This window comes from Coturnix japonica, chromosome 1 (assembly GCF_054131305.1).
Source record: "Coturnix japonica strain WE chromosome 1, WE-NBRP24, whole genome shotgun sequence".
NCBI lineage: Eukaryota > Metazoa > Chordata > Aves > Galliformes > Phasianidae > Coturnix > Coturnix japonica.
This window is the reverse complement of record NC_140663.1, coordinates 22,705,162-22,732,122: the sequence shown is the minus strand read 5'-3', so window position 1 is coordinate 22,732,122 and position 26,961 is coordinate 22,705,162.

Sequence of the window (26,961 nt, the reverse complement as noted above, 5' to 3'; positions counted from 1 at the left end):
TTTTTCATGTGAGCTGTCCTTGTAACTTTGTTAAGAGCTGTTATTAGAGCTGCATGAAGAAACAGCTAGCTATTCATGTGTGTGAAATTATATACAACAAAAAGTGTTTGAGAGAAGTGGGAAAAACATTCTTGCATTCACTATTAGATTATATATTTATACATTCACATTGTATATATACATGTTCACTCTCAAGAATTATGCTTTATTTGCAGAAAATTTCTTATAGCATTTATGCTGATTTGTGTTCATTTATGGATCAGATCAAATAAATGAGCTTTGTGTAGTCAAAGATGTAAAAAGCATTTTATGCTTACAATTGTACGTGTAACAGTTCCAAGCAATTACAACCTGGATAGAGGCTTCCTGTGAAGTCCTTGTAAATTAAAGGTAAATAATACCTATTGATTCCGATGGATGTGAAGATACAGATAATTCTGAACTTGAACTCAACACTTCATTTATGTACCTTATCTTTCAATTGCTTTCCTTCATCTGATATTTTATGTGCCATAAATACGTATATAAGCCATATTTCTTTAGGGTAGAAGAGGGATCTTGGAAATATCAAAAAGAGGTCTTTTCCAACCAATTTGAAATTTTACATGGGAGATTTTCTTTTAATTCTGACCATAAATTTATTTTAATGAATTTGTGGCATTATTCTATTTTGTATCCCAATTCCAAGGAAAAAAAGGGGTACGTTTCAATCAAGTTCTAACCATGATGAATAAAAATTCAAGTCTAATACATACATTTAAAAAATGATAAATGGAGCCAACATAAATGATCGCAAACATTGATTGCCTGGTACAAGAAAAACAACTCACACAAACACAGCCAAACATAACAGTTCAGAACTCTTTTAATGGAAAAAGCAAGGCATTGATAAAATAGCTTTATTTTCAAATTGTATGCTTACTTGACAATATTTTGACAATTCACTGGGAAAAAAAAAAATTTTTTAATTCAATATTTTTTCCACACAAGGATGGGAAACATTTCTCACTTGTATGTAATTTTTAATTTTCTAAATTAAAATAATTGCTGTTGTGCAACTCATAAGTGCAAAACAAATCTCTTCTTTTGTAACTCACCATATACTTTGCTAATGCAAAAGTAGTTAGATTGACTTAATCTAGATCAATCAGACTATTTTACAGTAGAACATACAGCAGATCCTAATTTCCCTCACTATCACAAAATTAAGATAAATTTGTCATTTTTATTTCAGTCAGATTTTTTTCTCTGTTTTATGACCTTAAAAGAATATCAAGATGTGAATCTTATATACACAAACACTCCTGACTTCAGGTGATGATTCTGGTTTATGTTGCCTCCCACCTGCCGACTGCTCTCACCTAAATTTTTCCAGGAAAATTAGTCCAAATTTTTCTTTAAACTGTTCTCAGGCTTTAAGGGCTTTTACAGGCCCTATTCCATTAAAATCGATGCGCCTCTTCAGCAGAAACACTGCACTGTCTGCTCGTCATTAAAGTGCCTACCATACTTTGGCACTAAACAGGCAAGTTCCACATAAAACCACAAATTTCCTTCCATTGAGGAAGGAAAATGGCTAATCTGTAATATGAGAGCAAAGGACACACTGGAAACAAACAAAAGACGCAGTCCAAGAAGATGAGTGAAAAGATAATCAGTAATTACAATATGTTTTCAGTTGAGGCAGGAAAAGATACATGCTATGTACAAAATGTTATATTTTGGTAATCATTAATAAAATACATAAAGCATAAAAGTAAAAAACGTATATTATTTTCTTATTTTTCTTCTTTGTGTTGACTATGTTATTGCTCTCTTCCTTTAAAATAAGACTATTTGTAACCATATATGCATTTAGGCAAAACTGAAGTGCATCCCTAGCCCAGTTACACGTGGAAGCTAACAAGCGTGTGTAATGCTTTGACCATAAGAGTAAGGTTTGTGGGAAGTTTCTATTGTCTAAGAAGTGAGCAAGCAAACACAATTGTTCAAAAGAGGCTTTGAGTAAAAAATGCTATATAGAATGCTTTAAATTTTTAAATAGTTTGGTTTTTTATTCTGTGATAGATCTATTCTTTTTGATGTTAGTGATAACATACATTCTATCGATCTATCTCCCCAATGACTTCCTGAAGTTTGGTAGTATATCTATTAAAATGTTACTTAAAGTTCATCCACCTTGTTTTTCCTACACTAACTTATCCCTTCACAAATTATCCCTTGTTGAGAAGTAAGGAAAAAAAACACAACAACCAAAACAACCTCTGTGTGCATGAGGAATATTTTCCACTGGTTTTGAAAAAGCAATTAAGGAAAGTTCCATTTATTCTTCCAAAGCCAATGTTTACCTTTTTGAATACTTTTGATTATTTTTCCTTCTCAACTCGTAGTATATTTTTAAATTTTGCTTATTGCTTTTAAAGTAACCCTATGCCTGTTGGTGTTAGGCTTTTTTCCTTACAGTGAATTATTGAGTGTGCTTGAGATTGAGACAAATGAGTGAGTAACAGAGAGGTAAAATCAGAATCTTTTAAATTTCTTCACATTTGAACACTATGCTGTCTAGTTTCTTTAAGAAATACTTACTGCAAAAATATGCCTATGAATCTGTACTATTGTTTTAAAGGTTAGTGTAATTTGAAACAATTTTTTTACTGAAATCAGTCATCACATAATCTTGAATAAAATTTATAATCATTAATGAAAAATGAATTTAATATTTGTGGTATTTCTATACATCGCAAATGTCCAAATCTCTTACAGTAAAGATGTTCTAAAATTCAAACTACGCTCAAATTGCTTCATTTTAGCTTGGTTACTCTGAACAAAATGACTTACTCTCACTGTGTAATACACAGACGGATTTTTGCATGTTAGACTTATGCAAGATGATCATATTTATTGTACTGCAAAAGAAGTCTCTTTACAGATTAAACATCACTGTGCATATTTTAAAGATTCATTGCATGAAAAAAAAAAAAAAAGGAATTTTCACTGTAATTTAGGCAATGAAAGTTTGAGTTTTAAAGGATACTTATATAGGCGTGAGCAACTGTTCTAAAATCCTTTTGTACATCTATTTTGCAAAGAAAATACTATAAAGCTTATAGAGATGGTCTGTGTATGGTGGTTATTTCTTAGAAATTATGATTATTAAGGAAAAAATTCTCAACATAAAATTCATAAGTAAGAAACCTTTAGCATTATAAGCATTTTAATAACTAAATTCTGGAAATTCAAGTCTCAAAGAGTTCTATAACTCATCCTATTCAAATCTAATAGAGTACAATGCAATTTTTACAGTGCCCTTTGTGCTAGTATCCTGGAGCACTTTAACATGAATAAAGTTAAAATTAGCAACGTAGCACTCAATTTCCTAAAGGAGTTACTTTAGAAAAAGTAAAAATCGATGCCTTAAATGTTTGGATTTTAAACCATGCCAATTGAAGCTCTTTTTATTTCAAGTAGCAGCGTATTCCAAGTCTCTGAACAAAATGTCTGAAGGCTCTATAGGTTTAGAATATCAGAAAGTATTTAAGAATTATGAAACCATCATCTATCAATCTCCGAGTGCATACTGATAGGCATGGAAAGTAAATGTAATGGCTAGGTAGAGCTTTATGGCAGCCTTTGCATCTAATAATAAGGTAGTAGTTTATTTGCATTCCTATTGTACGGTTCTGCTGCAAATCTGAAAGCTGAAAAAAATCTCTGTTAATTCCAGCAGAACAATATAAAGCACTTGCAACACAGATCAGTAAACTGTCATATCATGCTGAAAAAAGGAATTTTGTTTAAGCAGCAAGTGAGGTGTGACCCTCAGATACACCACTGGGTCAATTATACGTCACGAGGGATCACTTGCATAGAAGGGCTATTTGTGAATGATTTTATTGAACTGTAGATCTGCAGTTGATTACTTTAGATGCTATATTTACAAATGCAAATGTAATTTGAAAGACTTGTAGGAAATCTGTAACTGCAGATACAACAGGAAACAATAGTTAAGCAGTTGCTGTGTTCCTTCTTCCGTCCCCTGCAAAAGCATGTAGCTCAGTTATAATGTACTTTGTTATTTGGGAGCAGAGAAGCAGCAAGAGAAATATAGGAGTCACATGCAAATGAGAGGAACTTATGACCAGCTCAGAAAGAGGAAAGATGTCACAAGGGACAGTAAAAGACAACTCATGTTTCCAGATACCAAATGCAAAGTTAAAGCTGACACTGGACCCAGGATCTTTTTGGAGCAATAGAACAAAAGGCAAGAGATACAAGTGGGTGCACAGAACATTCTGTAAATCTCTGTAAGCTGTAACAACTGTTTTCTTTCCTTTCAGAGAAAGGAAGGAAACTACTGGGGTTGTTTTGCTAAATTATACCCTACTCCACTATCACTTTCTTAATCTTTTTTTTATCTTCTTATTTTATTTTATTTATTTTATTTTATTTTATTATTATTTATATATTTTTTAAATATGATCCAACAAAGAAAGCTTATTGGCATCTCAGGACAGATTTTGCATGACGTGAAACAATGTACAAGCAATGATTATGCAAATTACTTATATTCTGAATGTGAAAATACTTACTGTATTGTTATAAAGAGCCTTTCTACATCTGCTAGGTGATGAAAGGCCACTAAAACCTCACCAGCCCAAAAAGGCTTATGCAAAGCCTTTTGCTGGTTTTCCTTTGCCAGGAGTACAGATGAGGGTGTGTGAAAGGAAAGAAATGAGACAAAGTTGTTCCAGGTGTGGAGAAAGAAGCTGCCTTTGGAAACTGGAAAGAACTGACGTGTCAGAACACGTCAGGCAGAGTGAAAAAATACATTGATGTTGGGAAATTTATAGTTCCAAAAGCTATTGTCCATGGGTGTTTAGTGTTATGAGAGATTGTGGATTTAATCGTGGGTTGTTGAGGTTCATTGCAGCCTTGCTGCTTGCTGATGTGTGATCCAAGATTTCCATACATCTCTGTAATGGAATGAGGTGTTAGAAATTTCTTTCTTTTAGATTTCTTTTGTCATACATCTGAGAAGAAAACAATGACATAAGTAGCAGAAAAGCAGTTGCCTCCATGGAAAGAAGGGGATTTTAAACACTTATTAGCTGGCAGAAAGAGAAAGAAACAAAGGAAAAATACAGCACCCTTCATCGCTAATTTCATTGTGCAAATAAGCTCTACATTCCTGGAGATAGGAGAAAACATAATCATGACTCTGTTGCAAAAGCAGGCTCTAATGAATATCTCACTCTTCATAGCCAGCCTTTTGTCTCTGAGGATTTTTTTAAAGTTTCTATATTAGGCTAAAGTAACACAAAAGTCAGCTTATAAGTTTCTGCTACATCTAGCAGAAGCAAACATTTTAGCTTAACAAGAGAGTAAACATGGGCACTTTAAAACATTTGTACCAGCAAGGGATTCCAAATCTTGTTTTTACATTTTAGGCCTTTACCTATTCTGTATATCTCTAGTGTGACATCTTTACAAGGCAAGCTGGCTGTTACTTACTATATATGATTAGTATTTTAGACAGTTTTCAGTGTCAGTTTGAGCAGATATTGGCTCACGAGAAGAGGCCATTTAAACTTCTCCATACAGGCAGTGATGCAGAGTACTCACTGAAGAAAAGTACTGGGAGATGGAGACAAAAATCAGTATTATCTGCTAAGTGGACTTTCAAAACTCATGCATTTGCTGCCCGAAAGAATTTTCTGATGCTGTCCTACATTCTTTTCTTCCCAATTCTTGTGTTTTCTCTGTTGATTTTTACTTTTCTGCACATCTGCATCTTTTCCCAAACCATTCATACAACTACCATAGTGTTTGCATGATATGGTTGGTCACATATACTCTTGACCTTAGAAGGGGCACCCATATTGCCTATTCTTGTTCAGAACTTCCAAGTAATTCAGTTTGAAAATAAAGCTCCTAGTTCAGGAGAACATTCCATTGTTACTCTGCTGACTTTAATGGGATTTAAGACTTGCATAATATTAAGTACAGGCTTTATATTTTCTGGAGTGGAGAAGCCAAGGTACAAACTGAAGAAAACTTCCAAATGCCATAAACACTTAAACAACTGTTCTCCGAGAAACAAGGAGTGATAATTAGTTCTTTGCCAAGATTTTCTGCACTTCCTAGGAATGAAGATATTGAAAAAGGATGGTAGAAAACTATGAAGTACTTGACAGATGCATTTTGAGAGATAATAATAGCTACAGTAAGTGTAGGATGGGATATTGCTCAGACACGATTACTGAACTACCAGGTATTCATTTGGCTATAGGCAAACACAGATCAATGGCAACTGACTGAAAAGGAGTAGGGGTAGTATTTTTTTTTTTCTCACCAGTTCTAAAATAAATCTCTTTAAATTTGTGACACAGTCGGTCATGTGCATCATATTATGGCAGGTTACATCACATGATTTTATGTAGCCTGCTGGTAACGTCACTTTGCATTATACATTTAAAGAAATATCACTTCTTTTCACGTAGGGTGGAAGACAGTAATCAACTGACAAGAATTCTCCCGCTACCCATGAGAAGAAGTGGAATATCAGATCTAATACTTTCCACCTCCAACAAATAATTTTCTGTAAACGTTTGTGCATGACAGAATGCTAGCAGACAGTGGGTATTTCACAGCTGGTGACTCTCTTATTGTTTAACTGTGATGTCTGCATCTTATCACTGTGCAAATTATTTAGCAACTGCCATATTATTTATAGGTATGAATTGCACGAATTAATCTCATAAATAATTCATATTTTTTTTTGCTGCGAATTAACATTCTGACACAGTTAAAAATCTATTTCTGTAAAGGAATATCAAATGCTATGGACATGTTGTGCTTGATTATTTTATTTTTTTTTTGAGCCAAAGGATTTTAAAAACATAGATTTCAGTGAAAACAATTAGGAGTTGTTATCTTTAACTTTATGCACTTGATGGAAGCTTTCAGATGGTGAGAAGTGCCACTGTGGTCTTCAATAAGAATTATGTCACGTTCAGACATTTACAAGAAGAGGAAAAACATTGGATCTCATCCTAACAGCAGCAGTCTGTCACTATGTGACACCAGTTTGTAAACAAAATCTAACTTACATGAATAATGATCCATTTTATAACTTAAAACAGGAAATAATAACGTTCTTTTTCTTTCTACAGTAAGACATAAGAATGTCATTGTGGACCTAACAGAAAGACAGTCACAAGTTTGTTTGCTAGTAGACTCCTAGGGAGCTGAACACAAAAATCCAATAAATAATTAGCTCTCCTGTGACAGGCTTCTGAATTACTGTGATACATTAATTGGACAAAATTAGCATGAATTAAGGCAAATAAGTATAACATGTAATTTATTACTTACTAAGCATGGTGCTGCAGTGGAAGCCTCAGATTTCCCTTAAGATTGCTTTAACAGCTATAATGCATTCCTTAATTTACTCTGTGGAAAATCAATTTTTTCAGAGTTCATTAAGCACCAATATGTTACAATGCAACTCCCTAGAGCACAGAACCACAATACGTTATGCAAATTCATACCAGCGTGTTACCAATATGTAAATAGCAATAATACTATTGTCAGCTTCCTATTGATAGCCATGCTGAAAAAGATAAAGCTTAAAACTTCTTTAACTCTTCAGATTTGTTTATGATATTAATCAGTACTCCTTTTAAATGTCATTTCTTAGGAGAGTTGAGAGTTATTTAAGTCTTTTTTTTCTTTACAGTTCAGTAATGAGAGGGTAATGAAGTGTCTGTTTGCAAAGAAAGGGCATGTAAAGCCTTCTTACGTGTTTGAAGTGTCATCCTTTTCAAAGTGGAAGATCAGTTTTTTCAGTAGGTCCACGGCTGGACATTGCTGTCTGTTACTTATGGATATACCACTCAGTACATGAAAAAGAAGTCCTACACATAAAGTTGTTTGAGCCCTTTCCTCCTCTTTTTAGCACACGTAATAAATATTAAAATGAAATGGTACACTGAGTTAACTCCAGCCAATCAAATATAGGCCAGAAAAACTAACATTAAGAGAATGAAGTCTCAGACTGTTCAGTATTCACCTAATCATATGCCAGACTCCAAAGCTATCAAAATAGCTGCCTACAGAGCTCTTTGGGGAGACAGATGTCACCAGGGGAAAGATGATTTCCACATCTTGGCACTCTGCGATTGTCAGACTGAGGGAGGGAGAAAGAGAGGAGGGCCCCACTAGTGAGGAAGAATCCTTTGTGGAATGAAGAGGAGCCACATCCCTCTCCTGTTGTTCCCCCTGTTTCACAGGTTTCTTTTAAATGAAACCTTTTCTGGCTAATTCACGCACTGAAAAGCAAAGAATGGCATTGCCCTAAGATGGGTGAAGGTCTGGCTCTTAGTCTCCATTGGATGCTGCTTCTTGGGAAAGACCTGGTTGTTCTTCCCAGCTTCAGTCCTGATGGTATTTTTATTATTATTTTAAGTATTTTCACTTAAGTTCCAGTTTGGCCCTGATCTGTAAATGTTGCTGAAGTCAGAAGTTCAGAGGAGTTGGCTTGAAGGTCTTGGGCCTGTGAAGGAAAGTAGGATTTTTTGTTGCCTTTTTTTTTTTTTTTTTGAATGTATGCAGGTCACTCCAAAAATAATATCTCCTATAGAAACTACAACAAAAAGAACAATAAAAATATGTCATAGGGAAAATTTGCAACTACAGAACACTGTTTTTCGACACAGTCACCACCATAAGCCAATTTGCTTAGATGAGCTCATAGAGATGTTCTTCCTTTCATGGTCTGACAGCTGTGCATGGCCATCTGGAAGGTGGCTTTTCTTTCATGTGGTTGAAATACACCAATCACCACCTCACTGTGCTCACACCCATTGGTTGGTCCCCATAGACATTCAGCAAGTGTTGAGGAATGCCAGTGGGTGCCATTTTTCCATCTGGATCCAGCTGGATGACACATTTTTACTTTACATGTACTTCCATTTAAGATGCCCTTTTGTCTGCTGCTATCTGCCACACAACAACAAAATGTAATGAAATATTGGTGGGAAGGTTCAGTCTCTACTGCCATATCACCAAAAACCACTTCTGACATTGTGGGCCAACATAATAAAATAGGAGATATTACTTTCAAAGCAGCCCTTGTATATATAAAAGCATAGTCCTCAGTCATTACATTTTCAGCCTCAGATGGAACAGAAACTGGTGAACCTATTGAGTTCTTAACTGTTGATGAATTTAGAACAAAAACGAACGTTTTTTTGAAGAATATTTTTATATTATGGTTTCATTAAATATAAAAATTTATTTTCTTAGGGCATCCTTGATTATGAAAACAGCAAAATCTGCTTAAAGTGAGACTTATCTGTCATTTTGCTTACCAATGTATTTGTAGTGTTTGTTACTATAAAAAAGGGAAAATTTGCATTTGAGATAAGTCATATTATGTAATAAATTCACTCTAGGTGATAAAATATATTTAGGACTTCCCTCAGTCCATCGCTTCCCATCCAGCAACTATGGCACTCCATCTCTTAAAACTATAAAGAAAATGGTGATCGATGCTCTGCAGGCTCCTAACTGTTGAAGAGACTATCACAGTCTTCAGAAGACAGCTAAGGAAAGGCCAATAAGAGCTATCAGTGTATACAGAGAGTGTGATACACTGGAACGATATCCACAGTAAGTACATATTCAAAACTGAGAGCATGCCAGAGACTATCCCAGTTGGCAAATTCAGATTCACTGCAGACTTAAATCTCACCCTTCAACTTCAACATATTGCAGTGGCTGTATTTAATGCTATTGTTGCGTCCTAGTGGAGACTTCATCCCCCTGGAATTGAATCAGGTGGTTGCAGACTCTGATTCTTAAAGGATAAAAGGGATATGGAATCAGTTGAAAATATTGACCTTTCTGTGTGTGTGTGTGTGTGTGTGAATGGCAGCCTTAAGTACTTCCAGGGAGCAATATCTGGCTCCATCTATTCAAGGGATGTATGCAACAGACATTCTGAATTTGTATTTTCAAATTCCCTATAATCATTTGCAATCATAGCATATATCTTTCAGGTAAATAATACTTTTCAAATACCTATGCACCAAAGTGATTGGGCATTTTCTTTAAATAAGATAAGTGGATTTATGTTTTCTAGGGGACATTTAATACAATGCTTAAAATCAGTCCCTTAGAGACCTTTAGTGAATCTGCAATAGGTATGAAATGTGAAAAGACTGTGGCAACTGTATTATCCTTATTTCCCATGTAAACTGAGCAGCAGAGAATGCACACAGGAATTCTGTGGTCCATATGTTCCAGATATATATATATATCAAATTCACTTTCTTTTCACCCCAGGTGGTGTCCAATATTGTTAAGAATGAAAAAAGAAACTTGTGCTTAATCTTTGTTGAACAGAGAATACAAGAAGTAGATGATTTTTGCTAACCTGCAAAAAAATTGTACTTCTTTATTTCTTTTAAAAAGGAACTGCTAAATGCACCAGGCTAATTTGTTACAGCCACTGTAAGAAAGAACAGTAACTACTGTGTTTGCTGGCTCTGAGTCAGACCAACTTACAGTGACAGAAGCAGGAGAGTCTGAAGCTTAGAGGGCTTCCTTTGCCTTGGTGCTGTGCTCCACCACTCGTTTAAAGTCTCCCTGAGGCCTGCCCTGATTCACTACTGTGTGTTATGGAGTGGAGTGGTAATGTTTGTGACATCTTCTGATTGCTTTTGGAAGTTCGTTGTCGTAACACATTGCATAGGGGCAGCAGTGGTACAAAAATAATGCATGTCAGGAATTATTACTGCTGCACTGACTGTGAATCCATGTAAAGTCTTCTGCATTTTACTTGTAATACTACTGCTGGTGCTAGAAATCTTTCTGTCAAAACCATCTCTCAGTGTTTCACATCCCAGCTGTTCTCTGTGACTACTTCTCTGTTCTTGTATAGTTTAGACTGAAAACATTTTTGTTGTCTTCCAGTTGCTTATCACTTGAAGATAATTACAATGAAATAGTGTGAAGGTAGATAGCATACTGTAGTTTAATGTAATTTGATACAATTTAAAACTTTTTAGGTACAGAGTACTTTGAACTTATAAGGGACTTAAATTCATCTTTTAGAAAAATTTGTCAAAAACACTGGATATTAACATGTGAATTATTCATTTCTATCAAAATTTCTTACTCAAAATATATTAAAAAAAAAAAAGAAAAAATTTGTCTAATTTCTAATTATGGTGGTAAATATATAAAAAGAAGACCTACAATTGTGTGGAGTGGATTCTGCCTCTCCACAAACCTGGAAGTTAGACTCTAACTTCTGTGTTGTTTTTTGACTTCAAGTTTTTGTCTTTTAACTACACAGTGGCCCAACCTGGAATTAAAGGCTAGAAAGAATCATCTTACTCTCATCTTTCTTACTCTCACAGTTATCTCTCACAGTTTGATGGTGTGGCATCTCTTTTTGAGTATGGCAGTTTGGGGACAAAATCTCCATAGGCTGAGGAGAAACTGAAAAACAGGTCTCTACTCTACAGGTGCTTTTATGATTAGGAAATTTTGGAGAAGACCCATGCTTCAGGTCGTCATGCTTTACTTATGTATCTAGCCTTGGAAGAATGCTATGGGGCTGTAGCCTGAAGGGAAAACATTACTTTTTAGAAGGACCAAAGTTCAAATCCAGCCCTGTTCCTTCCCAGCTATAGGCAGCCTTGGGCCTTTTTGATCTCCCTTCAAAGTGTCTTCATTCTGTTTGTGTACTGTATAAAGGACATCGGTGCCAGAGTAACACGCTCTGGACCTGCCAGCTGGGATCAGGTGCCTCCTTTTTGTAGCTGTTTAAGTAACCTGTGTGTTCTTACTTTTATGTCATTGCCATCTGTCTGAATCCATCTCCTATTGGTCTTATGGCATTTGTGTCAAGAAGCTACCTAAATACCAAAATACTTGCTTTTCATATAATGCTCATCTGTTACTTCCCTTGTTAAACTTAGATATTTAACCATGGGCTACAGTGACAAGAAACTTGTCGGAGCTGTACCAGGAATTCATTCAGTGTATGGCTTCATGTGGAAATCAAAAGTGGAATATGGGGTGAAACACCCCTATTGTCTGTAGAAGGTCTGATTCTTTGCTCCCTGTTGGAATTACAGGTCATTATTTTCCTTCTTTCTTTTAGCACTGAGAGAATAGTGACACGTACCTGAATTTGTCCTTTAACTTTAAACTGCCTTATCTCCAAATGTAACAGTTCCTTTCTGGTCTTTGTTGTCACTAAAATTGATGTAATATTTCTGAACATGTGTGTATGCTACAGTTCCTTGCTTAACCTGCATCTTTTAAAATGGTTTACTAATATGTTTGTGTTGAGATAAATGTCACCTCTGTTCTCAGTAAAGTCAAAACCAGTGAGAGATAAGGCAGCAATTCAAATGCTACTGAACAGTGGGTAAAGTTGGCTACCCACAGGTATGACAAGGTAATTATCTATCTGCCCACAATGGCCACAGCTGGAAATTGAGTTAATTTTATTTACTCTTCCAAAGATAAATGGAAACCACAAGAACAGAAGAATCTCATAAAATTGTCCAAATAATTAAAGTTAAGATCCTTCTTCAGAGTCCCGTGCCTTTATTATGCAGGTATGCTGTTCTGCATCTAATTCATTAGATCATGGCCACTTAAATTGGCAAGAGAAATAACCCTTGTCCAAAGGCATAAGCACACCCTTCTCTGTGAAACTGTCTTTCGCTTTAAGAACTCTACCTAAAAAGATTTTGGTAGAGTTAATAAATGGAATAAAAAGATTAAAAGATTTATATGTTGGTAGTAATGGTTAAGGGAGAGTTGCCTCATACCTTTTTTAGAGGGATTACTATTTGTAAATGTTTCAGATGTCATTTGATATGTCCTATGATATTGTGCTCGGCTTTACAGAGTTGTGAATCTTCTGTGGGACTGGTGTCCCATCTATGCCCTAAGAATACAGTTCTTATATTCTAAAGAATTGTCAGTATTTAGGAGAGTGACATTGCCTCTAGAATTTTTCCTTTCATTATCCATGTTTAACTTTACATTCTGAAAAGATTACATGAGTTAAGCAAAATGAAATTACTTTCCTTGTATAACCTTGTAATTCTAGTACATAGACTTGCCATATTAGAATATCCTCTAAGCAATCTTTGGTTTCATCCTCCAATATTTTTCTATTTTCTGTAGGCCTAAATAATTCTGCTCCTATCCAATTACTGTCATTAACATATATTTGGTCATCTTGCCTGTTCTACCAATTGATTCGCCTTCCTTCATACAACACATGACCACAGCTATAAAGCACTTTTGACTTGATAAAGTACTATTACCGTCTATCCAATTAGACATACATAAGAAATCTCAGTATGAGGAGGCAGCTAGAAGTTGTTTCTCCAAAACTTGTCTATTATTATCTCTTCAAAAATTGCCGCCTTTTTGATTTGCAGATAACTTCCAATTTTAAGGAAGGAAACAAAGTGCAAAACAGCATAATTGGATCAAAATATATTTTAAATCACAAATTTGTTTTAATAGTGTTGTTAAACCTTTCAAAAGTTTCAAAGACTGCTTTTGAACAAGTTTCATTCTTTCACTTGTTCTTTGATCAATCTCATTTTGGCACATCTTGTTTGGAATCAATGTTCTCCTTTGCCTGCCTGCCCATTCCAGTACGCAGATGATGATAAGCTCTAAGCAGGTAACAGAAAAACTTATTTGCTCAGCACTCACTTTATCTTTCAGATTTTGTTCCCCTGGACTCTAATGTCCTGTGTCTTTTTGACAGCTATTTCTACTTTCTCTTTTTCTCTGTTTGGAAATACTTTGGAGCAAGGATTTGGAGTTCTGGTGTTCTGTACTTTGTCCCCTTTTTTCTGATACAACTCTAACATAGGTATGATTGTTAAGCCTACCAGTAAGGTTTATACATTCTGAATATTAGTCACTTTTGTAATCTTAATTTTTTTATTATTATTAGATTTTTTAATATGGGACATTTCTGTTCCAGTAGAAATTAATGTGTCATAAAGTTAAAATTATATTTGCATCCTCTTTGTGTTCTCCAAATCAAATGCCTCCTTTCTTGTTTTTTGTCCCCCAAAGGCCTTTAAGAATGAAATCTGTGTGAATCCCACATGATCACCCTTTTTGAAGGGTTATTAATCAGAGATAATTATCTAATAATAATCTATTTATGTCTTTCTTTTGTGCATTTGCTCCCACGTATTCTATATATTGATGAACCTCAGTATAAATCATGCTGTATGGTTTTCACTCCCAGAAAGTAGCACATCAAAACAGACATAGATCAATAATACTTCTACTTCCTGTCTGTGAATGGTTTTGCAGGTTTCAGTTCAACAGCCATGAAAAAATGCCAACAAAAATCCAGATAGCGATCCACTAAGCAGCAAATGAAGAATAAAAACAGCTAGGCATACTACCTGAAGTGTCACTTGAAGTGCAAGTTGTTGGTTCTTAGTAAAGAAAACTTGTTGTGTAGATCCTTAAGAGCTTTTTTCTTTCACATTCTCATTCCTTGCCTTTTAATTTGGCTCATTCACATGGTGCTATTCTCCCTTTTTGCACTGTAGCTGTGATACTGAATGCTTCCAGTCCCAGCTAGTCATCACAGGACGCAAAAATTAAATGAAAAAAAAAAAAAATTCAATTAAATTCTAAGTTGGTTGATCCCAGAAGTGGGTGATATTTAGGTGAAAGTGAGTGGAGGCAATTAGTGCCTACTTCCAATACCCTGAGGCAGGAACTCAAATATTTCACCTGTGGAGGAGGGGGTCACGGCTTTTTCATCCATTCTTTTCTTTTCCTTTTAATTCCCTAACTCCCATAATCTGGCAAAGTATTATGCAGCACAGACCAGGAAGGTGGGCTGCAGTAAATGCTGCTTTATGGATCAAGCAGTAGGAAGTGCTATACTCTTCCCCCGAGAGACTGAAAGCTTTACATCAATCAGCATACTGACAATGACTGCTTTTGAACTTACCTGTAGTATAGCAGTGTGGCAAATCATTATCTAGCATTCAATTTTTTAAAGAACATATATAATTTGAACACAGAAGCACCATACGGCCATTTTGTCTGACTCTGAGCACCTTTTTGATTGATCACCCCTCTCTGTGCTATGGGGAGGAGACAAGGATATACTGTGCCTTATTAGCATAGTTCCCAAGTAATCTCACATGCTACAATGAAGTGAGTGAAATTCTGTGCTAACACTTGCATAAATTTAAATACAACATAGGACATTTGTGTTCTCCTTAAGCAAAAAACAATGATGTTAGATACTTTGGAGCAAGCAAACTAAACAGGTGGCAAACAAAAAAATAATGTCATGGTATGAATTCAGATAGTTCTGCAGTGGATGATGAGATGACATTCAGCCTGTTTTTAACTCATCTGGGAAATGATGTAAGGGAACAGAAATGAATGTACTGCTTACTAATCAGGAGCTTCCATACCAGTGATTTAACTGTAGATCCAAGAATGTTTTCTGCCTGGGTCTGAATTCATTTCATTGTAGGATCAAGACTGCCATAAATAGGATGAATGACATAGAGAGCTTTGCTTAGCTTCAGTTTCTTAATGTGACATAACTACTGCATGGACTGAAAACAGCGGCAAGAATCCAAAAGCAGTTAATTACACGCTTTTCTTGTTGGGGAAAATCTAGCTTCAAACTTCATTAGCAAGTAGGCAGTTTCATGATATTTGAAAGACAGATTATTTCACATCAACTATTTGAAGTCAACTCTCTTGCATGTCACCTGGATCTGCATTCTGGAAAATGGGAGTAATGGTGCCAATTGCCCTTGGCCCTCCTCTTGATTACAGACCAAAAAAAGGCTCCTAATTGCATCTTCCTTTCAGAGATAGAAATAGCCTCTTCTATTTATTTCTGAAAACATATGTTTATTAGCTTTAAATAGTTGAATTTGTCTATATTTCTCTACTTAAATCAGTACTTACTTCCTGCTAAGTGTGACTCTTTTCATGAACTCAATGGTAGACTCACATTTTAAGAGAGGAGAAATGCTTGAATGTAGAAAATGAAAGGTGGTCTGGTAGCATGTTTTCTTTATGCATTTATCTTATTTGTGTGATTAGTGTTAATGGATTTTTTCGTCTGTGTCCCTATTCTAGGATTATACCTTCCTTTTAGCATTTTGTGTATGTCTGTTCTAAAATTGTCATTGAAATGAACCACTGTTTCAGAGACAAATTTTCTGGAGACATACATTGTTCTTCAGACTTCATCCAGGAACAGGTCAGGTCAAACCGCACGGCTTACCTTATTGCTGATAATTGCACCAATTCTTTCTTGGTTTTGTTAAAAAGAGGAAAGCCAAGAGAAAAACAGTTGGAAGGAAAGAGAAAGTGAAATATTACAGGTCAGTGACCCACTAATATCTTAGAAGATGCTTTCTTTAAGTTTTTGCGTTGCACCATTTAATACAATAATTGATATTAAGCTTCCCAGCCTAATATTTCCCAAAACAAGATGCCTCAGGAAAACAGTTTCACACAGTTCTACAAACATCCTCAAAAGTCTGCATCTCAGTAACCGTCATTTTGACTGAGGAGACCTAGAAGAAATTACTTTCTTTGAAGTTTTGTGTCAGCATTATTCCATATTTCATCCAGAAGTGATCATCTCAGATAGACAAAAGGCATTGCATACTTGAAGATTTCTTCTATTATCTTCTTTGAAATCAGCTGTAGCATAGCCTGCCTAAGGAATACAAGATTCTGCATTCCCAAGGTCTGTGAATGTTAGCATTTTAACCATCTTTATCACAATAAATCAAACACCTAATTAAATGCAAAAGTACTTGAAAATGTCAGATACGTCTTCTACTTGTAAGAGACTGTTGGTTGACATGTAGAAGTGAGGTCTTACCTCTTTTTGTTCTCACATTTAGGCTTTTTACCCTAAAGCTAGCTGAATGTGCACGCAGCTGACATTAATATGTATCCTCATCTATCCTTACATAGCAGAACAATGATGGTGGTTTTATTCAGTGCTTTTCACTTTGTGTATATTGATGTTGAGAAACTAAATAAGAGACATTTGTTAATAAATGCCTTTCTGTAAAATGGCAAACATGATTCTTCTTGCCCCATTTTTCCAGATAGAAATAATAGCACCTTTTTACAAGGCGTATGTGTTCCACGTGTATTGCTCTGTACATTAATATTATTTGGTTTCATTTGAAAACATGGGCACCGAAGCTACAGGAAACAGAAGAAAGGCTACTCTGCCCTCAGCCTTTTTTATTTAGTTTAGATAGCAGGACAACTAATTGTTTCTTGAATGACCTCCAAGGTCTTTGTGGAATGAGATTGTTGTCTTCTGTGTAGAGAAGAGCATCCACGTTCTATCCATTCATTGTAACTTAATTATAGGATTCATGTAATAATTTGGAGACAGTCAGTGGATTTGCCTCTCGTGCAAGTCATCATGAGACTCTGGGAAATAGATGCACATGTTCATTTATTGTAAAATACTCAGATTAATTATTTCACCTGATATCTGTACTTGTAAGTTGCCAGCTGCAGCTGAGGATGACAGAGAATGAGCTGCTGATGACATATATTAGGTACATTGTCTAACACTCTCCTGAAGGCTCTCAGATGCTACGTGAATGGAAAAAGTGTAGAACAACTGATGTCAAGTCTGTCTTATGCTTGCCAGTTATTCCATTTTTTTTTCTTTTTTTTTTTTTTTTCTGTGATACATCACATCATTTTTTAAAGGTGCTTTTGTCAAAAGCGACAACATACACAATTGCTCCTCCCTGTAATAAGAATTAAGTGAGATGCAGGAGATGGTGTTTGTGTCTTTGCTACAGCTACACTTCATTGCAGAAGTATGTATTCCATCACTCTACATTTCCTATAAAGAGCATGATTCTCTCCACATTTATATAAGCTATTAGTATTGTAATCTTGCTCCACCAGAACCAATTAGAAATGTGTAACTGCTTACAACTGGTTCAATTTTGCTTTCATGCAGAAGAACTACTCATCTTACGAAGAAGTAAAAAGTCTGCTCAAAAGTCTTAATTCTGAGCATTTGCAATGATTGAACTTACTCAGAACTGGGCTCTTCTTAGTTCTTGTCAGTTGTTTTATCTGTGGGTTGTGTAGGAGTTGTACATGGTTTATATATTATTTAGTCTGTAAAGAATATTAAATTTAATTATCTCTTTAGTATCTCTTACAATGCAATTTGATTACTTTCTGAAACTCAAAGTAATATTTAATAACTGTTAGTTTTCTTTTAGAGAATTCCTACCTAGGAAACAGGAGTTCTTACAGCCACATGGATAATTAACTTGAAGCTTGTCTGTCTCTTGGGGGACATCAGATATGTAAATGAGGAACTTTAGTCTGAACAAGACATGCCAGGGAATCACTGAAAGTTTTATTACACTAAAGTACTGGTATTAAAATCCTAAATGTTATAATATATTATAAATCAGTGCATTTTAAAGAGTGAAAATGTAGAGCTTTTTTTTTACTCCTCACTCGTGATAGAAGATCATAGAAATACATAGCTTTCAGTTTTTGAAGAGATATGGCTGAAATTTTGAAAAATTCTCTAGAAAGTGAGAGCAGCTATGTAAAAATAATATAATTCTTTTTCTTATGAAAATTTTGAGGACTAAATGTATACACTGAAAATGCTTCCCCAACCTGCCCAGCTCCAGAATGGAAGGTAATTGTACTTCAGACTATCAAGCTACATCTCATGCCATACTGAGAACTATCCCTGGCAAGCTTATTTATTATCAAATCTATTCAACAGACCCCCAGTCCATGCAAAAAGACCATCACTGATTTGTCTTCTGGCAAAATCAACCTTCCACAGATCTGCTAGAGATCAGTATCAGCAGTGTGGATATAAAGAGTCAGCAGTAAGTGGATGCGAGGATCAGCTCTGTTTCTCCTGAAATGGAGGCATGAAGAAAGTCTATGGCAGCGGTCATTATAGAATCCTTTTTAGAAGTAGAGAGCATCAACTTGGAATGACTTGGCTGTAATGTCCCATGTACATGCAGTTCACTTGAAACACATATTCCAGATTTTAGTTTGATTTGTACATACTAATATATTTTTCATATTTTGCAACTCGGTTGAGCAATGAACTTATGATGCAAGTGTGTAGTTCAAGCACGCCAACTGTATTATTTCTTTAGTGATGTTATCCATGTGCTTGAAATTATAGGCTGCAGCTCTTCATTTAACTAAGACCGGTGTAAGAAAAAAATCAAATGTTCTAGTATCTATACCACAATTCTCACCTGCTGATTCACCAACACTGTTTAAATCAGCCATTGTTGATTGTAAGATTTGGCAACAGATGAAATTTTAATATGTTTCCTATTTTTCATGTATTGTTTTGGTTTTATCTCCTCCCATTTTTATGTCAGCTTCAAAGCATATTCAAAGTAAAGTGACTGTGACTGCTTTCTGTAGACTTTATGGCTCAGAAAGCTTTACTAAAAATGCAGGTTTAAATTTACTTAAATGTTAGTGAAACTCTTGCTTAACATGTGCTACATTTTATGTATTTATCCAAAATTAGGTCATTTTTATTCTTTAAAATTTTTTATTTCAACTGCTGATAAAATCAGTCTCTTATTTTTTATGTAGAGACCTGTTTATCCTAGAAAATGTTTGAGTTCAACTGTATTTCATTTCAATAGGAGGAGGGAACATGGCAATCAGTGTATTTAACTTTAATTTGGACTACAATTTTGATGATACCTGTAAATAGTTTCTTATTACCTATATGAAGATAAAGTGTTGCTATATTATTAAATCTCTAACAGTTTTATTCTAGAAATATTTGGAATCATATGGTCTGGTTATGCAATTTTTTTTGAGAACCATTGAACAGGATGATATGATGGGTTCATAATTTGTCTGCAGTATGGATAATTTTTAAGGTTCTCTGTAAAATCTGAATAAAACAATCACATAATTTGAGAATTCAAAAATATAGAATTATTTGCTGTGCTACAAAGTACATGCTAAAATTACATTAATATGTGATTGAAATGCAAAAGTCATGATTTATACCTTTCATTTAATCTTGTATTCGATTAATTTACATCAGCTTTCTCCAAATACAAAAAAGATCATAACAAATAAAATATAAATAAGGCAATGGCATTGATTTATTTTACATTATTAAAACTGCTAATGAAAATTATTTAAAAAGTAAAATAATAAGAATTGCACAAAGATTAATCTGATAAAAAAAATATTAGTACGAGGCTATCTCTTAATTCATGCTTTCTGCTTTATTTAAAGAAATACCTTTATGATGTGCATATTCAATCAAATAGACTGTTATAATGCAGTATGACTTAACTTTGAATCCATTCTGTAAATTTGGTTTTAAAGCTTGTTTTTTTTTATTATTTCTTAAAAATCTTTTTTGGTGAGAACATGCTACCTTTGATCTGATTTTTTCTGACACTGCGCCCACTGCACAGTAGAAAAAAAAAAGTGTAATTGTAGTTTTGTCCTTTACAGCACAGGACAAATAAATGTCAAAATCAAATGGTGGTGTCCCCCAAGGGAATATATACTTCAGTTATGAAATATTCCTCCCCAGCTCCCATTGCTATTCCTGTGAACACCTAGGTGAAGCTGCCTCAGGACCTAATCAGATGCTGCACATTTGCATATAATAAAAAAAAAAAAATAAATGTGCAATGAGGTTTTAGCCCATTCTGAGGGAAAGTGCATAATTTGTGTTCAAAACATTCTGGTGTTGAACTGGTGCAGGTCTGGCTTTGGATGGACGGCTTGAATGGCAGCTTGAAGGGACTTGGTGTGAAATGAACATCTGTTTATATCAGTGATGGTTTACCAGCTTAATACTGCTTTTAGTAACTGTGTTGCAAGGTGGAGTGGTGTTGTTTCCTGATATGGTTCTTGAAAATGCTGTGATATTGATAAACTGTCAGACTGACTCCAGAATTTTAATAATAACCAAATATGCAAAAGAATCATTAAAAAAGCTTGAAGACAAGATGGTTTCAGGGAAAAGACTCTCCTTGGGCATTATTAGCACTCTTAATTGCATTATTACTCAGAGTAAGAGAAACTCATCACTGTTGGTTTATAAATACGTTGTGCTCCTCTGTGATATAAAATCCTCAGCAGCTTCAGATTGCGAATAGTCCTCAATCACATTCATATTCAAGAGATTCAAAATATCTGGACTTGAGCAAAATGCTTTTAGTTTATCTTGAAATTAGTGGTGTGATGTACAGCCCATTTGAATCTTGGTTTGTGCTTTCTGTTTTGAGAAGATAGCTTATGATTTGAGTAAATAGACGGATAGACAGATGCTGACAGATGCTTTCACACTGTCATAACAATGTTTAGATATTTGTGTTGGGAAATGGGAGGCTGGCTGAGAGGGAAAATATTTTGAAGTGCTAGAGCTGCTGTTTTTATCTTTTTAAATTACTTTCAAACAGTTTTTCGTTTTTACTACAATTTTGTTTTTAAATGTAAAAATAGATAGAAATTGAAATAATTTTTAAGTCTTTTCAAAATATTACAACATGTTCTTCATACTGATATTCATGAGAAGAAGTTAAAAAGTCCTTTTGCCTCAGTGTTGTATTCTTTTTTAGTTTATATAATACCATCCTGACATGTGAAATCTGCTTTCTGCCTAAGTCTAAATATGAAATGGAATTATACTCACTTTAAATTCTACCTACCTGTGTATTCTGCTCTCTTCAGTTTTGACTGTGAATGGTTTGAGTTAACAGAGGCAGAGAAAACACAAAGGAGAAGAGTGCAGAAGTTGTGCAGTCTCCATATGCACAACGAGAAGCTCTGTGGGGTGGGATCTGGGGAAGATGGGAAGTGAGCAGGCTGTATTGAGGTGTAGAACAGAGACTGTACTCTTTCAGCCCTTTGGGGAAGCTAATTGTACTCTTTCCATTTCTAGTCCGACTGCTATAATTGTAGCAGCACTTCTGCTATCTTTGGGTGAGCAGATCATATGCCTTTACGGCAGATGATGCTGAGGAAGTCTTCTGAGAGGCAGCTAACACTGACAAACTCCTACATACCTGTCAAGCATTTTGCATTACACTTATATACTTACCCCTCATTTACTACCCCTCTACTCCTAAATTGTTTCTATCTGTAATACAGATTTAGAAACATATGGGGACTTGGATCTAATAATGTTTTACCACGGTTTCTCCCACCTACTAGGGACCACTTTCAATGCTAATTGAGAAGGAAGCTGCCTCTCCTTCCCTTGCCACTCATTATACTGGCATGCTGCCAGGATGATGCATCCAGCAGCAAATGGAAGAGACAGAGAGAAAGTTGTGAGAAAAGGAGGAGGGTGTCTGTATCAACAGCCCTGGTTCTGTGTAGCCAAACAGCCCTTGGGGAAGTGCAAAGACCAGGATAGGTGTAGTAATGTGTCAGCAGACAATAAAGGAAGATACTGAAGCAGGAATCAAAGGCTTATATGGTATGCAAAAGATAGAATAACCATGTATCACTGAACGGGACCTTTGGTGTCTTAGGGGTGAACTACTAGCAGATGCCCAGTGAAGCTGCAGCAAGGGAGTGAATGGCTGCAAACAGTCGCACACTCTACTTTCACACCATTGAGTTCTTGGCCAAGCAGTTAAGCTCTATACTTGAATTCTTCCAGGATTTTCAGGGTTGGGAAAAAGCAGACAGGAAGAGCTGGCTCACAGGAACCAGCACAGAAGCACTTAATGCTTACTAAACCCTGCCTTTCCCACCCAGCTTTAGGTATGGATATGCTTCATGATTTAATTAAAGGTGGACCTGTACTGGTGTGCAAGAGTAAATTTCCTAACAGTCCTTTTATTGAGCTTTCCTTTACTCTGTGAATTACCTTTTGAATCACAGTTCATTGCAGGCAGTCAACACTGAAATCAGTGTTGTCCTGCTGCCTATGGACCTTCAGGCTGTGGGACCATATTGCAACCAGCCTCAGTGAAAAACTCAAACTATACACAGTTTGATGTTGATGCCTCCATGCAACTCCTTATTACAGATAATGCCTAAGTTGCCTTTAAAGTTTACTAGAAACTTGTAGTTTAACCTGGCAGGCAGCTCAGCACTAAACAGCTGTTCACTCACTCCCTGAATCTGAAAAAATGCAATGTTGAGATAAGGATAGTTGTGTGCCCCGGTGGCGCAGTGGTAGGAATGCCACCTTGCAACACTGGGGCCCGGGTTTGAATCCCCCCTGTGGCGCAAGTGGTAGAAGTGCCGCTCTGCTACACAGAGGCTCGAATCCCGGGGGTTGGACTCAATGATCTCTAAGGTCCCTTCCAACCCGCACGAGACTATTATCCTATTATTATTAATAAGTCAAAAAAGGAAGGGAAAATGATGAGAGCAATGATAAAAGAATACACAAAACAAGTGATACTCAACATTATTGCTCACAACCTGCCAACTGATGTCCAGCCAGTCCCTGAGCACTGGCATCCTCCAGTCAACTACACCTTTGGAATGGTATGAGATACCCCTTTGGGCCATTTGGGGTCAGCTGTCTTGGTTGTTTCACTTCCCAATTTCTTGTGCACCCTCAGCCTTCACTCTGGCAGATCTGCATGAGAAGGGAACATATCCTTGGCTTAGTGTAAGAACTGCTTAGCAATTATTAAAATGCTGATGTGCTAAAACATTTATTTTTTTCTTCCTAAATCCAGAACACCGCACCATACCAACCACTAAAAACCCAACCCAACCAAAACAAAACAAACTCCCAGCCAAAACCAGGACAAAACTTCTGCTTGAGTTTAATTCTCCAAGACCTTCAGGTGCCCATTTGCTGAAAATATTTGTCAGCAATAGTTAACTCAACAAGCTTCATTTTTTAAAAAAAGATACAGATATTAAGGAAACATTCAGAAAAGAAGCTACAACTGAAAAAAGATTTTTCAAAATAATGAGATTATCTAAGCCTTTTTTAATTTCTTATTTTGAGATGTAAATTTATGGCTACTATTTCCCCACATCACGATGTTTCCTAATCCTGTCATTCTTTTAACTTTTGCTTTTATGCATAATTTATTCCTTATTTTCTCTTAATGCATTTCATAGATAGTAGGGTTGCTGCAGTATTCACTTTTCCTTTCCTGTATCTATTCTGCTTCCCATTATGACCTGGGAGGGCTTAATTCCCACACTCTCTCATGCCTATCTATTTAAATGTTCACCAAAATATATAGTGTTAACTTTTAAAGAGACATCATTAGGTTTTAAATTCAACACCCAATGAACAAATGAGAGAAGTAGAGCTGTCTCTTTACTGAACCCAGTTTTCCATCTGTTCCCAGCCTTAGGCATTGCACCAGTTTACAATCTGCTAACAATTGCAGGTTTTCTTCACAACAAGAAAAAACTAGAAACAGTATTTTTCTTTTAAAGGAAATGGTTCTACATGAAAGTTTAGAATATGTGGAACCTTAGTTAACATGGGTTATATATGAAACAGGTCAATTTGGCCCAACGCCTCATAGTATAACTGAGCATTTGATATCACTGCACAATTAAATTCAATGATGAAAATCAGAAAATGTGCACATAGTTGACTCAGCATCTGCAATTGTATGTAATGAGAAAGGTTAAGTTTGGTTATGTAGCTTTAAGTTCTCCATATACTTATTAGTTGAGGAAGGTATGGCAGAGTTGGTTGAAAGCTTTGCTCCTGAAAAGGTGCTGTGTTACTATGTGTGCCACACAAGACAGGCAGAGAAGTGATGGAAAATCATTCAAGGGCTGATAAACCACAAAAAATACTGCATGCGGGATAACATACTGGCTTTGTCTGGGTTTCTGCAGCTTATGGTTGGCAAAAGTTCTCTGGTTTTCTCATTGTTACTCTGGTGGAATTTACTGCTCTCTGCATTTACTGACATTGCTGACAAGAGAAATGCACGAAATATAGAAAGAAGTTGGGGTCTGATTTTGGTTTCTCAGAGGAGAGACCATGCATTGCTACAGTTACGGATTTTTAAATAGGTCTCAGATAAGCGGGCCATAGATACAGCAGCTGAACCTTTCAGTTTTCTATGCCCCAGCTGCCACTGGGAGAAAGGGAAATGCTGCTGCGCCCATTGTACAGTACAAACTGAAGGACTGTGAGAACAGCTGTACCTCTGCTTCATTCTGGTGCGCACAGCTGAGCTGAACGTAGACTACTTTGGTTAGGGGTAGCAGCACATAAGGGGGCACAGGCTGCTTGCTTCACTCTGCACCCAGCATCTGCTAGCACAGGGCTGCTTGCTTGTTGTGGGCTACAAAGCCATGCACTGAACCAAGCTTACTGAAAATCCAAGTTGAATTTAACTCCACAGGGTAGCTTCTCTATTCAGAAGGGCATTTATCTGCTACGTAATTATTTCCTTTAATTCCATTTTTAAGGGAAGGAACACTGGAGCAGCAGATTGTCAGATGTTGCAGATGGTCTTTTTCCTTTGGCCTCTGTGGAGCAGTAACAGTGAAAACTTGCTGAAAACCTGTTCCTGATTAATGAGCACTTAGTCGTGGGTGTGGTGATGCCAACTCTCAGAACTCCTGCACTGTAGGATTAGTTTCAGAGCAGATCCTTGCACCTGTGTGGGCTGACAGCCTCACTTATTCCAGTGTGGGCCAGGCTGCCCCAGTGAGGGGAGGGTCGGGACTTTCCCTTGTGGGCTCCGTGCCGGATTCTTGCCGTGAGTCATTGTAGAGCACTTCTGTCATGTCTGATATGCTCTGGCAACAGTTACCCTTTCTCCTATCTCCTTCAGTCAGAGAGAGAGATAAATTCACAACTCTCCTTTCCTTTGTAATATTTAGGAAATATTTCCATAAACAAGAAGGTGATTTTTTTGAAGAGCAAGTTTATATTGTCTGATATTGTCACGTACAGGCTCATTGCTAAAAGGTATTGCTAGAGCAGTGAGGAGCTGACACAGGCAGATTTACTGGAAGTTATACACGTAAATTCTAGGTCAGTTCTTTTAATGAACATAGACTATGTGGTCCTTTTTATCCTGGAAAATCCATTTTTTTCTGAAAGCTTCTATTGTGCTAAATGCAGTAGAGATTAAAAGTGCTAGCTACTTTATTCAAAACATGTCTCCCTTAAATTACAACAGGTTACTTTGCAGCCAGACATCTGAAAGCCATGTGCTGAATAAACTGTACATTGTACAGAAAAGGGTGTTAAAAATCCCCCTGAAGTTGGAGAAAAATGAGAGGCAGGGGGGAAAAATATGATTTTGGCAATTGTACTTAGAACACTGAGGCTAAGCTGAGCTTCATCTCTGTGGTTCCTCCAGCAAGGAAGCCATACGTCTTGAACATGGTTCAAGTATGTTGCAAGCACAAGCTGCTGAAGGAGGTCACTGGTGACTACTGGCAGTACTGCAGAGCTCTGCACGTGCTTCCAGACAGGGAGTTAGATAGAGATAGGGAGGCTGAATACCATATATGTGTCTGTACCCTGGTACATTTTCAAATGGTTTAATTGCTGAGGCTTAATATTTTCTCTGATTACACCACAGGAAAAACAAAACAACACAAAACTAAACAAAAAAACAACAAAACAAAACAAAACAAAACAACAACAAAACAACACATTGAAAAAAGCAGATGACAGTCAGTGTAGCCATTCTCCTCCACTGAATTTCTATAGATCACTTTATAGGAAGATTCACAGCTTCACAAATCTACTGCTATTGGAACAGTAAACTTGCATTACCAAATTTAAGCACAATACTTCTGATAACTTGCTGGCAGTTTGAAAGTTATATTAATTCAATTAATATGCCTGCTGTTTGCAGCTGTGTTATCTGTCCAGGAAATAGAGCTCCACCATCAGCCTGAGTG